Raw genomic sequence first — 17,280 nt, 5'->3', positions numbered from 1 at the left:
ACAAGTCAAGGTGGAAGGTGGATGAGAAGACTAACAAAACTTACATAAATACGCACGCTAAGGTACTGTGGTACTTTCCCATTATTCCACGATTCAAGCGCCTCTTTCAATCAAAGACCACAGCAGAGAATTTAACAATGCATGCCACGAGTACCAATAAACTCGGTGTTTTACGCCACCCATCAGATTCACCAGCATGGAAAGCCATAGATGACAGGTATTCCGATACCATCGGAAGCGATTCAAGAAATCTTCGTCTAGGGATTTGCACTGATGGGGTCGATGTACATAGAGGCAACAGAAACCACAGTGTCTGGCCTGTTTTAGCGGTCATTTACAACCTTCCACCTTGGATGTGTATGAAAAGAAAATTCATCATGCTTTCCTTATTAATATCCGGAGTGCCAGGAAACAATATTGATGTGTTTTTACAGCCTTTAATTGACGATCTAGCATATTTATTTGAGGTCAGGGAGCCAACATATGATGCATATAAACAAGAAATGTTTACACTACGTGCAGTTTTTTTATGGACGATTAATGATTACCCTGCTCTTGGTACACTATGTGGTTGCCCTTACAGTGGATTCAAAGGTTGTGTGGTGTGTCGGGGCGACACTCAGTGTGTTTGACTTTATCACACAAAGAAGCAGAGTTATGCTGCCCACATAAGGTATTTATCACATGACCACCCTTTCAGAAAACATACAAAGACGTTCAACGGAAAAGAGGAGATGAGAACCGCTAAAGAGCCTATGACAGGGGAAGAGATATACGAGGTCAAAAACATTAACAATGAATGGGGAAAGGGATCTGAATCCCTAAGTGGGAGTAAGAGAAAAAGGGATAACACAACGCCACAGCCATATTGGAAGAAGTTCAACATATGGTACCAACAGCTCAGCTATTGGAAGTATTTACCTGTCCAACATTGTATTGATTTGATGCATGTTGAAAAGAATGTGGCAGAAAGTATTGTCAGGACGTTGCTGAACATTCCCAGTATGACAAAAGACGAATTGGCATCTAGAAAGGATTTGGAGTATTTAGGGATTAAAAAGGAGTTGCAACCGAAAGCAAAAGACAACAATACAGAATTGCCTGCAGCATGCTTCACATTATCAGCGCAAGAAAAAGACATGTTTCTTGAAACACTGTATTAACTGAAGGCTCCACTAGGGTATTGTTCTAACTTCTCTAGTTTGGTGAATCTTTAAGAAAGGAAGCTACAAGGCCTTAAATCACATGATTATCACATGCTTATGCAACAGTTTCTGCCCCTTGCAATACGGTCCATCATGCCAGAACCAATGAGAAATGCTATAATCAGGCTTTGTTTTTTTTTCAAGTCAATTTGTAGCAAATAAATCATTGTAGAAGAGTTTGATAAGATGCAGGAAGAGCAAATAGTTACACTGTGCCTTCTGTAGAAGTACTTTCCGCCATAATTTTTTGATGTCATGGTTCACTTAACCGTCCACCTTGTAAGAGAGATAAAATTATGTGGGTCACCAAGCTTTCGTTGGATGTATCCCTTTGAAAGGTGTATGAAGGTTATCAAAGGGCATGTGCGAAACAAAACTTATCTAGAAGGGTGCACTGCTGAGGAGAACATTGCGGAAGAAACAATCGAGTTTCTGAGCGAATACCAAAAAAACATCAAGAGTACTGTTGGTATTCCACATGATAAGCATGATGATAATGGGGAGACAATTCCTGTCACAGGCGTTAAATCAGTTGAAGTTTCTCCTGATCTTTTCAAGAGAGCACATTTCTATGTGCTGCAGAATACGCCTGAAATAGCGTCGTATATCGAGTAAGTATTACTAACATATATACTCTAAATTATATATATATATATAAAAAAATATATATAGGGTGCAGTTACTGTACGCTAATGCCTTAACGTACGGTAGTTATGCGAGACGTTCAAAGGAAAAAAAACAAAGCTAAAAACCTAAAACGCTCACCAAACGCACCCAAAATTAATATACACACACACACATATATATATGTATGTGTGTGTGTGTGTATATATATATATATATTAATTCACAATATATTATACTCTTACTTGCAGACAACACAAGACCTCTTTGAAAAACCAAATGCCTTGTAAACGACAAGAATTGCTGGAGAAGGAGCATACTTTAAAGTTTGGTGACTGGTTACGCGACAAGGTAGATCAATTTATTAAGTCTTCTATAATTTTTAAAATTCTTTTATAGTTTCTGCAATGTAGGTGAAGAATCTAATCCTTGTAATGAAATTCAGGTTGAAAGAGAGCTAGCGGGCTCCCCAGGTTCTGTCTCGGAAACCGTAAAGTGGATTGCACATAAAGCACACCGCAACGTTTACAAATTCGACTCGTATGACATCAACGGTTTTGAATTTCGTACAAAATCTCATGATGGTAGAGTTTACCAGAACGGCGGGGTTGGTGTAGAGGTGGATGACATGCACATCAAAAAAGACGTGGTGACGTATGGACAAAACTTTTATTTTGGGGTTTTGCAAGAGATACGGGTCCTAGATTATCATACTAAAAGAATTCCGGTCTTCATGTGCCAATGGGTTGACCGTAAACATGTCAAACATGATATTCTTGGTTACACGTCGGTCGACCTAAACAAATTTGGCCACAAGGATGATCCGTTCATATTGGCCTCGCAAGCACGCCATGTGTTTTATGTTCAAGATCAGCTGGATAGAAAAAAGCATGTTGTCCTCATGACTTCACCCAAGAATTATAGGCATTCGTATGACGAGGTCAATGAGGAATTTAGTACGATAACTTTCCCTCATGAGGGTAATACATTGCCACTTGTACAACCAAATCAACTGCTTCATAATGAGTCCCCGGATGATTACTGGAGGCCCGGGAAAAAGCCTACAACTATTCGTAATGGAGATTGACACTGATGTCGGGGTTGTCGACCCAGCAGTTGTGTTCGTTCGGCTAGTTAGATGTAAATAATGTTTAAATATAGTTGTGATACATGATATCACCATTCTTTACTTTGTACTTATTAATTCAAACTAAAGAAATATTGGTTGTTTTTAATACTATTACTACTTATACGTACAAGCCAGTTTGTTGAATTCATTTCATCTTCTGGCTATTTTGGTCAATTGGTGTCAAGTTCAAACATACATCATGTTACATCGATAAAAGTCACAATTTATTTGTAGTGTACCATAGTAAGATCAATAAAGTCATTACACTCATAACTGACTCGTGCTATATCAAAGTTACATTAATACAAAGAAATCCGAAAAATGCATCATGTTGTCTAGGGTGTTCGGTGACAGTCATCATTTCTCATCTGATGGTTTTGTTTCTTGCACAACCTCTATTTGGTTATGTTTCAACATACTTTTCAACAGCTCGTTTCCTGCAAAACATTATCAACTTATTTTATAAAAAATGACCATTATGCCCTTCTTTTTACTAACCTGCATACCAAAATTGTACCCTCCAGACTTTGAAAATTAAAATTCAGTTTTGAAAAACCGCTTCCAAACTCAATGCCATCACAAGTAACCTTAGATTTAATATTTGGTGATGGCATTGAGTTTTGGAAAGGATTTTATCGAAATCTAAGATCTTTGGGAAGTTTAAGATCTGTGGAAACCTTAGATTTTTCTGCTTGGCCAAGTTTGAAATTCACATAACATATATAAAAGTGTAATAAATTTCAGTCACCAGTTTTATTGCAGTCCTTAAAGTCTCTGTTGTTATATAGTTGGTTGTTGAGTGTATAACACACTATAACTGCATACTAATTACTACCTATCAAAATGGTTTCCACACGCTTTGGAAACGCACAGAAGCTAATTAATTTTGGAAATTAATTACATTTATACCTATTACCTGTCCAAAATCTTGGAAATACATTTATGTAATGATAGCCTACATTCAAGTTAATTAAAATAAAAAAAAACTAGTATATCACACGCTTTGTACGCTTTAAATACCTGTTAGGATTTTTGGAAATATATTTATCTAATAATAGCCTACATTCAAGTTAATTAAAATAAAAAAACTAGTATATCTTACTAGATACGCTACAAATCAACTGAACTACAATAAATTACTGTCTCAACTACCCAAAATTAAATTTTAGGTCTATTTTGTTATTCACTCACACTAACATCTATGTTAAAGTTAATTATAAAAAATCAACATCAAATACGCTTCAAATACGCAACCAAAATATAATAATAACATGTACAGTTAATAATAACATTTACAATAATAACATTCACATAACATATTAATACCAAAATATAATAACATTTACAATAATAACATTTACATTAATATAGAAAACCAAATTACATAAAACTAACTCCTAGCATCCGATTCCATATCGGAATCTACATCTGATTCTGGAGTCCTGCCATCAGATTCCGTATCCGAATCTACATCCGGATTCTCTTCTGGAGTATGAGAGGGCATGATCCTCTCGTACATGCCATCCAAGGCGTAGGTGGAGTCCTTAAGCCTATGGAGGCTAAGGTTCACATGAGTATGGAATGCCCCATAAACGGACACCGCCTTGAAGTGCTCAAAGTCGTTCAACTCGATGTACGCCACCTCGTTTCCCGGCACTACCATTTCAATGCTGAAATAATCAGCAGTCGTGTACCCAAGCCACCTAACCATTCGGTTAAGTTGTTGGTACGTGAAGGTGTGAGGGTGGACATAGTCCACAAACCTCACCCTTTGATTCCTCCGGACGGTGCCGGAAAAAAAGTGGAATCGTATGGTGAAAAATGTGGGGTCGTAATAGATGGGGGCATGAGCACCCGGTGCACGTTCGAGCCATGTTGAAGCCATTATCGGAAATTATAATCGGAAGAAAGGTGGATTGTGATTGTGATTGTGGATTGTGATTATGGATTGTGATTGTGACTGGTATTTAAACACCATCGGAACCCGGTGGTACATCTTCCTGACAATTTGAAATTGGCGGCACAAGAAACTGTAAAGGCAATGATAACGTCGCCACTCGTCAAATCAACGTGTGGCCATTAATGACGTTTGGACACGCTTAAAAATATTTTAGTGTGACCATTTATCACTTATAGCCACACATAATAAGTGTATCCGTGACAATAAAAAACTTAGAAAAAATAAAACTAAGATATTCTTTGGTCACACTACCTCGTATAAGTGGCCATTAATTAGATTTGGACACACTTAAAAATACTTAAGTGTGACAATTTCTCACTTATAGCTACACATAATAAGTGTATCCGTGACAATAAAAAACTTATAAAAAACAAAACTAAGATACTCTTTGGTCACACAATCTCGTATAAGTGGCCATTAATTACATTTTGACACACTTAAAAATATTTTAGTGTGACAATTTATCATTTATAGCCACACATAATAAGTGTATCCGTGACGATAAAAAACTTATAAAAAGCAAAACTAAGATACTCTTTGGTCACACAACCTCGTATAAGTGGCCATTAATAACATTTGGACACACTTAAAAATATTTAAGTGTGACCATTTATAACTTATAGCCACACATAACAAGTGTATCCATGACAATAAAAAACTTATGAAAAATAAAAGTAAACTACTCTTTGGTCACACAACCTCGTGTAAGTGGCCATATATTTTAAGCGTTTTAGCCACATTACTAATAAATACAATGGTTGTTCGTCATATTTCGCCACTTTATTAAAAATGTGGCTAGAAAATGTGACATTAGGTCACACAACGTAATATAAGTGGCTATATCTTTTACCTTTTAAACACATCTCTTATCAATACAGTAGCCGTTTGTCAAATTTGGCCACACTATTAAAACATGTGGCTAGTTAAATGTCATAGTTTGTGACTAATGCATGTTTTTTTGGTCACATGTATCAAAGATCAAACAAACTATGACTGTAGGTCACATTTCGCCACACGTTTTTATAATGTGGCTAGTTTTTGTCACAGTTTTTTTCAAAGTGTGGCGAAAAGTACCTGAGTAGGTATAGAATGGTCACGTGCAGAATAATATGTGTGGCCAAAACATTCTGGAAGGTTTTCAAACATGGTCAAAGACCTTTTAGCCACACATTTAAGCCGAAGTGTGGCAAATCGCCCATACCACATGTGTGGCCAAAGGTTGATATTCACGTAGTGTTTGAGAAACCTTTTAATCATCAATCATTAACTTCCTTACAATAAATATAATAAAATCCAAATATATGTGTGTGTGTGTGTGTGTATATATATTACAAACGAATAATGTAAAACAATCCCGTAATACGGGGGATAAAAACTTGTATATATGCAAACGTAACCTTTAAAAGCCTTCTGGTTGCTTCTCACATATTTTCAAGCCACCAGATTTCTTTATTTGTAAATGGAGACTTCTCATGCATTTGACCTGAATTCACTGGTATGGGTCTCTCTAAACCCATATAGCACTTAAATGGGTTATAACATCTTGTTATATTTAAAATTAATCTTACCAAATATTTGATACCAAAATCCTATTAAATAGGGATATACTAAAAATTAATATATGAATTTTTTAAAATAGATATGATTTATAATTAAGAAACAATTTTATAGTAAAAAGATAAACGGTTCATGAGCCTCACCAAACCCAAATAGCTTTTAAACGGATTATAACATTTCATTTATTTGTGAACCCTTTTATCATCAAACCTTATGTGTATTATTAACTTACTTACAATAAATAAAATTGAAATTAAAAAAATATATAAATATTAGAAACAAAAAGCGTAAAACAACTCCCGTAATAAGAGTGATAAAAGCTAGTATACGAATATATCTTTGAGTTTGTGTCTTTAAACCTCATCAATTCACTCCTGTTACACCCACAAACTTATGATATTTAACGGAGAAATTTTAATTTCTTTAAAAGACACATTTATCAATTTATTATAACTAGTTAATGTGGTTAGCGAATATTGCACGTTTGATTTTTAAACTTAACTATTACAAACTTGATTCTGATAGTTGTAAACTTATTACTAAGGTGGTCTAGATGTACAAAAATTATAACTATGATGGTCCTTACCTGTATATGCCATTAAATTCTTCAGTTTAGTGTCTGAAAAATAAGCAAATACCAAACCGTATCCTACGATACATACCATCCATTGTGTCAACAAATACTTCACATGGCATGGGACACTCTATCTACATATTACCAGCAATGAACGTTCCTGCATCCCCCACAGACTCAACCTTTGCCGTTAGATGATTGGAAACTGGTCCCTCTAAAGTATGAAGGCTGAATCGGGTGGGCAGGGGGGAAACACGCCTGTGTGGATCTTACAGGAGTGCCTCCTCTTGTTGGGCTCAGGGACCGTGGGTTTGTTGTGGGTCAGGCTGCGTTGAAGGCTGAATCGGGCAAAGTTGTTAAACACGAGAAAGCTTGTTTAGATAATCAACATGTCTTTCTACCATTTGCCTTTGATACATTTGGTTTTCTGGCTCCAGAGGCTATGAAATTTTTTAGTAGGGTTCAGCGCGTCGTACACGGAACCTCTTCAGCTTCTAGGTCCCAAAGCTTCGTTTTTAGCAGGATTGGCTTTGCTGTTCAAAAGGGGGTTGCGGCGCAGCTTGTTGCCCGTTTGCCTGCCACTTTATTGTAATCGTTTTATAGTAAATTATATAAAACTTTTAAAGTATGAGTTCCATATGGGTGGCTGAACTTGTCTAACTCTTGTCCCCTAAATGTAACAGCACTTACCTGAAAGCTGCGGCCAATGCTACCGACAGTCTTACCTTGCCTTTGTCCTTCATTTAGACACTTTTCAACTTTTCTTTCCTCCACTCGATTTCATTTACAAATATATATATAGAATCATTTTATCCATACCATCTAATCTTGCTGTTTCAACTTTTCTTTTTCAGTTTTGAGATAAATGGTTAGGTATGTATAATGTATTTATCAACGCTTTTAATCATTATAAAGTGCAATAAAAAATTGATTTAAAACTTTTAAATCACTACAGCTGTCTTGTTCAGCCTAACTTTGTTTCCTTTTTTTTTTTTTCTTTTTGCTTTTGAAATGGTACTTACTGATCTACTAACACTAGGGCTGGCCTAGACCCAAGTCTTGGCTCAACAACCGTTTAGGGCATGGCTTCAGTCCGTGGCATACATAATCAAGGGTTTAGTTAGGTTTGTTTATGTTTAATTGAGCAAAATAAAAAACTAAAAATTGGCATAGTAACAAATGAAATTAGGCAAAGATAACTGTAAAATGACCTAGTTTAGTATATTAATGTTTTCCAAGACAACAGAGCCAAAATTGTGGGGAGGGTAAAGAGCATCAAACGCAAAGTGCGGGAAAAAACCAAAGAAAAAATGCCTAATAATAAGTGAAGCTTGGCCAAATTTTTTATATATATGATCCATTGTTTATACTAGTCTTGAGTATTCAAAACCTTGGAGACGGTGCTGGTTAACACTGAAGTAGATATATGATGAACAACTTTAGTAAATTCTCAATTTCTAATTTTTCTTAGTTTGTTTAAATATATCTAGCATGAAAAATATTTTATTAGTTTATAAAAAAATTGCACTTTTATTAGTGTTACAAGTATTTAATAGCAACCTAAAAAATAAAACAGATATCTAACCTCCCTACCCCACCACAAACATAAAGAAGCATCCACCCAACCTACCTTCTTGAGTTCTTGTTATGTATTGCATTCACACATTCATATACATTATATATACACATCATTTGGTTTTGAGAAAAGTGAAGAGCAAGAAGAATATGGAGGATGGTTTGAATCTAACATTGGGATTACCTGGAACAGACGAATCCAACAAAGATTCATGCTTCAAGAGCAAGAACAAACGTTGTCAGCCTGAACCCAAAGAGACTGACACGGAAACTGCACCTGCTACAAAGTAAGTCAATTGATTATCATTTATACTAAAACTGATAGGTTTGTGACGCAAAATTGCATGGGAAAGTGTCACAATCGAGAATTCCGACGCAATGTGCAATTCAGAAAAACTCTCGTCGGAAATTCCTCTCTGACACAATACCGACACAAATTATGACACGATGTCCGAGCTTTAATAATTTTAATCACCGTACATGTATAAATATTGTATTAATTATTTTTTTATTAAATAGAATTCATTTCAAATAAAAGGATCCAATTATAATAGAGAGGCATGTAAGCGGACAACAAGCTGCGCCACCACCCCTTTGACTGAAATTTTGACACAAATATAAATATATAAATTTGTATTCCGACACATATATAAATTGGGTGGGTTTGAAATGATAGATCACAAGTGGTGGGGTGGCCGCCGGTGAGGAACTACCGGAAAAAGAATGAAGGGGAAATGGGGTGTATGTGAAAGTAAGCATGGATGGTGCACCTTATCTTATGAAGATTGATTTGAAGGTTTGTAAAGGTTACTCAGAGCTCCTGAAAGCTTTGGAGAATATGTGCAAATTGACAGCTGGTTTGTATTCTGAGAGAGATGGCTGTAAATTTGCACCTACTTATGAAGACAAAGATGGTGATTGGATGCTTCTTGGAGATGTTCCATGGGAGTAAGTCATCTCTCTCTCTCTCTTTTATGTGTTTATATGTATATATATATGCAGGATGTTTATATTATCATGCAAGAGAATGAGAATCATGAAAGGGGATGAAGGTGGCCAAAGATGATATATCTCATGGAGTGGAAGACAAGGACTTTGAAATTAGGAGAAGTTCAGAAAACACATAAAAAACAATTCATATGATTTGCTGTAAAGCATAAGTCAGTTGATCATAGCATGATCAATTGATCATGTATAGTTTGTTTTTTTACATTTTGGCAGTATTAGTTTTTAAGTGTCAGTGATCATTGAAGAAGTTCTTTGATATTCTTTATCTTGTTTGTAAGATTAATTTTTTTTTTTAATTAACAATAATTTCTCATTATATAGAAACATAGATATTACATCAACATAGCAGGTAGGCGGGCAACAAACTGCATCGCCAGCCCTTTCTGAATTGCTTTAGCATGTTTCTCCACCTTCTTCGTTTCAGCCCTTTTCATTGCTTGCCCAGCTACAAACCCATTATCCCTCAAACCAGCTAAAGGAGATACCCCTGTGAGGTCAACACAAGCGTGTTTTCCCCGGCCCAACCAATTTAATTCTGAAATAAATTAATGTTTTATTTAAGTATGTTTTTAAATAAAGTGGGTTTGCTTTCTAGTTGATAAAAGAGTTTCACGGTGACTTTACTTTCCGGTTGATAGAATACCTGCATTTGATGGGATCACTCATTTATCTCTGTATAGTTTATGTGCTACTAGCTAGTAGTGGAGACCACCGGAATTGTCCACGATCGGCGCCAATCTTCGAGATATCACCGAAATCATCAATGCTAAGTTCCGTCTCAGATTCCACAAAACTGTAGCAATTTCTCCGGCAATCGGGAAAAAAAAGAAACATGAAGAGTGAACTAAATTTGACGTTTTGAATGTGTGTATGGCGTCTCAATCTGGACAAAAGTTGTTTCGTTTGTTTATTTTTGTTTCAAAAATCATATGCACAGTGCTCGTCAAGATTAATTTTGTCCCATAGACAACTAATTAGGAAAGAAATTAACTATTCTATATTTTTATGACTAGGTTATAATCCGTGCACTACACCGGACTGAGCGTCAAATATTTTCAAATTAAAAATAATTTATAATAAATTATACATATTATATTTAACAATATTAAGTTCATTTGAATAGACAAACATATCATATCTAATTCTAAACAATCATATTCAAGACCTAAAGTAGTAGTCATTCATAACTTCAATAGGTTAGAACCTGTGTATCACATGAGATGGTTATAAAACAAAAACAACAAAAAAGTTATAATATAGTAAATTTCGATTAACTTTTTGTATACAACATTTGTAATTTTACATGTTAGAAAGTTTGGCATTTGTCAATGTTGTTAATGGTTAGCCCTATGTCCATGATGCTAATGGTTAGCCTTGTGTACCCTTAGACCTCTTCTTGGTGGCTACATGCCAACTATTTATGAAGAGAAATACATATTAGTGTGGTGTGTCAAAAATAACAATTTTACAATATAAATTTTATTGATAGTGGTTTTTGAATAACTTATGGAGAAAAACCGTTTTGATATGAACTCATTTTGCTCAAATTTGAACCAAACAAAGTAAGTGTTTTTTAGAATCCGTTTTGACCTGAGAAAAAATAATGCTTTTAAAACCCGTTTTGACCTGAAACAAATTAATAATTTTTTTAGAATAATTTGTTTTGACATGAACTCAGTTTGCCCATTTGACAAAATTAGTTTTATCAAATTCTAGCTCATAGTAACTTCCCCATTTACAATCCAAAAAAAAATCCACTTCATAGGCTATATTTCACAAACCCAAGCATGTTGGATAAAACATAAATAAAAATAGAAGCATTTCCTTTCACTTTTGGTTTTCTTTCTCAGTCTAGAACTTAATTATCTGATTAAGTTTTTTTTTTCTTTTTTTCAAAAACTAAAGAACTATTATGTCAATCTTTATGGACAGTATTTGTTTCAAATTATGCATAGGTGCGAGGATTTTGTTAGGATGGGTGTTAGTAACACCCTTGACAATCGAACACAAATGTGCCTTTTAGTTGCAGTAAAATACAATTTATATTAATATAATTAACTTAATATACCTGCTCATATGCAAATGAGAGATGGATTAGGCATAGTGAAATATGACTCCGAAACAACCCCTTATAATATGGATTAATCTAGCGAGGTAAAGATGAAATATTGTTTTTATTCATTTGGAATTTGACCCTATCCCCCTCTTTAGAAGCATTTACCAAGGTCAAATTTTCAAGTATCATTATGTAATTGTTGGTATGGATCTTCACTGCACAAGTTTCGGTTAGTACCAACAGAGATTTGGTGTAATATGGGCAAATTCTTGCATTATAAAAAAAGACAGTAAAAGAATATATAAGCTCAGTTGAAGGTAAACTGTTCACTTTTTATCTTTAACTAACATTCCTAATACTAACCAACAATCAAAAAAGGAAAAGAATGAAATGAAGTTAGACCATGTGTACTGCAAACATTATGGCTGCGTTGTGGGGTGAAAACGCGGGGGGCACACCATCCCCCCCTGCGTTATGTTAAATTGTTTTTTTGGTGCGTTGTATACAAAACGCGCAAATGGCACACAAATCAAAAAATATGACCGTTATATGTTACCGTTGAGAATAAAAAAAAATTATTTCTTTATATATTAAACCAACTAATTCCCAATCAAAACTTATTAAATTTATAAAACTTCTCTTTCAACTATACAACTCTATAATTCCTTTACACAAAATTCACTATATATGGATCCTCCATCTATATATAAACAGCTTTTCGGGCCCGACCAAGAAGCCGAGGACGTGGAGGAGGAACAGGCGGTTACGAGTGCGATTATGCTCGCGACACAATATATGAGTTCCGTTACGGGTGCCATTAGCTCTCCACCCCCCGTTTCAAAAACAACATATATCGAACGAGATCGTGCCGAAGCCAACAACCGGTTGATGGCGGATTACTTCTGCGACTCGCCGAGATACAAGAACCCGAAGACCTTTAGGCGTCGTTTTCGGATGTCTAAAAATTTATTTATGCGCATCACCAATGATTTGGAGCGTGAGTTTGATTACTTTAAACAAAAGCCTGACGCTCGAGGGATGCTAGGATTCATGGCTATTCAGAAGGTTACGTCTGCCGTGCGCGTGCTCGCCTACGGAAACACGACCGACATCAACGACGAGTATTTAAAGATGGCTGAAAAAACAACTCGGGACACCTTGGAGTATTTTTGTTACGGTACATTTTGTTTTTTTTAATAGTTTCACTTGTTTACTGTGATCATTTATTTTATAAAAGTTTTGTAAAATATAGGAATATTTAAACTATATGGACCACATTATCTGAGAGAGCCCAGCGTTAACGATCTACAACGTCTTTACGAGGCACATACAAGGGTGCATGGTTTTTCCGGCATGATAGGGAGTGTAGATTGCATGCATTGGGAATGGGATAATTGTCCAACTGCATGGTGAGGTCAATTCACACGAGGTGACCAGAAGGGACCAACGGTCAGCCTTCAAGCGATCGCTTCATACGACCTTTGGATTTGGTCGGCATTCTTTGGTGTTCCCGGTTCCAACAATGACATAACCGTATTAGAGAAGTCTCCTGTGATGGAGATTTACATATCTGGGACCGTTCCCGTCGCTTCGTTTTGGGCTAACGATAACTTCTACCATCATGGGTACTATCTGGGTGATGGAAAATATCCAGAGTTCGTGATAATTGTTAAAACATTCAGAGACCCGATGGATGAAAAAAGACAGTATTTTAAGAAAGTGCAAGAGTCTGCGAAAAAGGATATCGAGAGATGTTTTGGTGTTCTTCAACAACGATGACATTATGTTAAAAATCCTTGTCGTCTGTGGTCTTTAGAAAGAATGAGATGTGCTATGTATGCGTGTATCATAATGCATAACATGATTATCGAGGACGAGGGAAGAGCAATATGTCCAACTTTCATACCGGACCCTGATCCACCACGGACTCCGGCAAGTATGGAGCAACGACTCGAAAACTCGGATTTCGTGCGGTCAAGAGAGATACATAACACACTAAAGGAGGATTTGGTCAAGAGAGCAACTACACATGGTCTTTAACAGAAATCATAAATTAACTCATTTGTTAATGGAAGCTAATGATATCTAGCTTAAACAAAATCCACTAAAAACAATAATAGTGAAAGTAAAGCTTCCTTCGCACACAATCTAGATCCGCATCCATGAAACATGTACATCATTACACTTAATAGCCATAAGATGATTTAACAAGTTACCGTGGCGGAGCAGAATCATTATCCCCCAAATAATCAGCCTTCTCGGAATCATTCCGGTGACACAAAACAAAACTGATTCTTCCGCTGAAATCGAGATCTCCGTATCAGCACTTGTTCCTTTCTGGACCTACATTTCAAAGTTTCACATAATAATTAAACCGTACACGAGCAGCGGCCGGAGTCCGAGAACTAATGTACATCTTCCGGCTACCTTCTTCTGAGTCCGGTGAAGGTTCGAGTAACGCCTTGAGCATAATCACTTGCTGGATCGCCTGCGATTTGTTCCACGACGGCCGTCTCATACCTAAATTTTAATAACCGTAACACATCAAAATTCAGTCACTAATAATGATATTAATAATAATATAACAGGTGACCTTTTTGTTTGAGGTAACGGCGGCAGTCTTCGCGAGTGAGCTGCGAAATGTCGTCTTCGGTGAGCTGATGAAGCGGTTTATCGAGGGCGGAGATGGCGGAGGACGGTGGATCCTCGGTTGTTGGCATGGTGGAAACTGGGGGAAATTGAACGCCTTGAAGAAGCTTCGCGAGTGGTCCAATTCATCGCCGTGTAAGACTTCCATCCGCCAACTCTACAGTAATAAAACCTCCGGTTGACATTCCGTCCAATTCCATTAGACGCTCAATTTCGATGGCCAGTTAGAAACTGGAGATTCAGTTGATAGACACAAGAACTCCATAGTTGAAGCGATGATTTGGTCGATAATAATAATAATAATAATAATAATAATAATAATAATAATAATAATAATAAGAAGAAGAAGGGTGGTGAGGAAAGGAAGTAAATAAGCGGGTCACGTTGGTAACTGCTCAGTTAGAGGGAACAGTTTTGAAGCCTGAATGCAGTTTCCTAAACCTACGTTCTCTATTATGGTGCAGCCATGTGTCATAATAAGAATGAAGTGAAAATAAATGAGAGGTTGTGTGTGTGAGTGACAGGTGTCCTTAAAAACTCTGTTTTATTATAATAGTAGATTTAGAAACCTTCAAGCAAAGCTAGAATCCGAATTAATGATTATGCAATATGTAGCGGTTCGTAAAATTTGATTTGATATCCCTATTTATTATATCATTCTTTTATCTTTTATTTTGTTTACAGATGGAATAGATTTTGATGATGGGTCAAAGAAGATGATGCATCATTGAGGATGATGATGGGTCGAACAATCATCATAGCGTCTGGTTTTGAACATCAACGAACACCAAAAATACATATACGTAACACCACCTGTACATATATACGGAACATCGCACCTACATATACGTAATAGTATTTGTCTATTTAATATCATTGGTTGGTAACGTTTCACTTTTATTTGCTTTGATTGTAATCCATATTTCGTGTTATGCTTATACTAAAAGTATGTATATTTACATTATGTATTTCTTTTCTTTTACATACGTATGCATTTCATGAATTTGTTGATGAAAGAATTACGTATATGTAACTTGGTATTTTATTTCACATCTTGAATTTTGTTGTTCTTTAACTAAGGTAACAAGTTCACATGCTTAACAAAACTTTTTAATTCTAGTTATAAAAGAAGGGTTGATTAGGATAGAGGAGAAAAATCATCCAAATTAGAGAGAGAAAAAAATGTGGTACAAGAGAGAGGAGAGAAACGGATTTTTTGGAATGAGTTGTTTTTGTTTTTCCTAAATAGCCCTTTTAATTAAAAAACGTTCTGCTTGCGGTGCGCGCATATAATGTATATATGTGTGAAACCTCAGGTGGGCAAAAGTACTAATTAAAAAAACGTCTTGCTTGTGGTGCGCACATATAATGTATATATGTGTGAACCCTTGGGTGGGCAAAAGTGAAATTGCACTAACTTTGACGTTATTTTACTAATCTCGTGAAATAACGTTAAAAGTGGTGGAAGGTTAATCATGTATCATGTGGTGGTGTTGATAGCCGAAAGACAAGGGTAAATGCGCCAATCGGTCGGTGTCCCGATGGTTGAGTGTTATATGTATTATGTCCAAGGCTTGATTCAAAACTACTATCGAGCCGGGGGTCTCACCGGAAGCAGCCTCTCTATCCCTATGGGGTAGAGGTAAGGCTGTCTACATCTTACTCTCCTCAGACCCTACCATAGCTTTGCTATTGGTGGGATATACTAAGTACGATGATGATGATGATGCCCTTGTTGATCAGTTCTTCATGTAAGTAACAAAAACATGAATAATAATAAATCTATGAACTTGCTACAGCAGGGAGAGTAGTAACCGCAACAGAGTATGATGTAGTCGACATGCTTGTCATCTCGATCGAGTTCCCCTTTAAGATGTATAGTTAAGGATGGTGTTAGGGTTCTTGAGAGGAACCCGGTTTAGGAGAGAAGAGGCACATAAAATTGTATGTATATGCGATTAGGTTATGATGTTAACATTGATATCTCTTTATATTCACCCAAGGGGAAACCCTTTATTAACTAGTAAAGGTAATATGGCCCATCAACAATCACCAAACTAATATATAATAAGGTATAATTAATTATTTTGATCTATTTTTATATAAATGATAATGATGGTCATATTAATAAATATATAATGTATATTTATTCTTACATTCTCCCACTTGACCGAGTAATCCTTTATTATGAGTATTAGATAAGACTGATCAAGAGTTAACACTCATTTTAGCTTTAAACTTAATCTAGAATAGAGAAATACAGTCATTGAATTGAACATCAACTCAAGACCCACATTAATCATACTGCAGTCCTTATTTAAAACCTAAGTAGTTATGATCAAAATTATCAAGTAAGCCATTCAGAACGTTTGATTTGTATATTAATTCGTCTATATGTCATTATGCATGCATAACATATTAAGAAACGTACAAAATCAAAACTGATGAGGAAATTTAATAGTTAATCATTCATAGTATGATATGTAGTTGCGCATAGTCATCAATACCCGTCATTATTATAAGCTCTTTCATAATATTTATGGGTGAGACTTTTAGTTATTGGATCCTTAAGCATATCATGAATGTATTCGATACGAAAATTTAGATTCCTCAATTCGTTCATAAACGAATAATTAATTTCATATCGAAATTTTAATCCAGCACTTCTCGAACTGTTACTATTTGAGAAAACATGGTAGCTGACTTTATCACAGTAAATCTTCAATATATAATTTATATGGAGTTTATAAACTTATGAGTCCACTGATAAATTTTCAACAACATTTATTGCTAATTGTGTTGTGATTAATCAACACATTATGTCATTATAACTTAGATTGTTGTTATCAGTTAATTATGACTTCTCCATGAGATAGATTTATCTACTAACATAAGAATATATCCAGAAAATTACATTTTCTTATACCTGAATATGACAAAGTT

At 35.6% G+C, this 17,280-nt stretch overlaps 2 pseudogenes across 2 annotated transcripts; one reads left to right on the top strand and one right to left on the bottom strand.

Moving 5' to 3' along the window:
- The first annotated feature begins 8,550 nt into the window (after positions 1–8,550).
- LOC143588453 (auxin-responsive protein IAA1-like) lies at positions 8,551–9,715 on the top strand (annotated as a pseudogene). The gene is made up of 3 exons (XR_013145113.1): positions 8,551–8,911; positions 9,301–9,572; positions 9,627–9,715. The product of XR_013145113.1 is annotated as an auxin-responsive protein IAA1-like (transcript).
- A 4,036-nt stretch (positions 9,716–13,751) lies between these two features.
- On the bottom strand, positions 13,752–14,649 carry LOC143588452 (protein TIFY 4B-like; annotated as a pseudogene). Its single transcript, XR_013145112.1, has 3 exons — positions 14,282–14,649; positions 14,069–14,208; positions 13,752–14,031 (listed from the first exon to the last, which is right to left on the bottom strand). The product of XR_013145112.1 is annotated as a protein TIFY 4B-like (transcript).
- Positions 14,650–17,280: the final 2,631 nt, after the last annotated feature.

Source organism: Bidens hawaiensis, unplaced genomic scaffold (assembly GCF_021521415.1).
Source record: "Bidens hawaiensis isolate Kalapana, Puna unplaced genomic scaffold, B.hawaiensis_p1.1 tig00036384_1, whole genome shotgun sequence".
NCBI classification, from domain to species: domain Eukaryota; kingdom Viridiplantae; phylum Streptophyta; class Magnoliopsida; order Asterales; family Asteraceae; genus Bidens; species Bidens hawaiensis.
The sequence above is the reverse complement of the archived record's forward strand: the minus strand, read 5'-3'. Positions and strand labels throughout refer to the sequence as shown.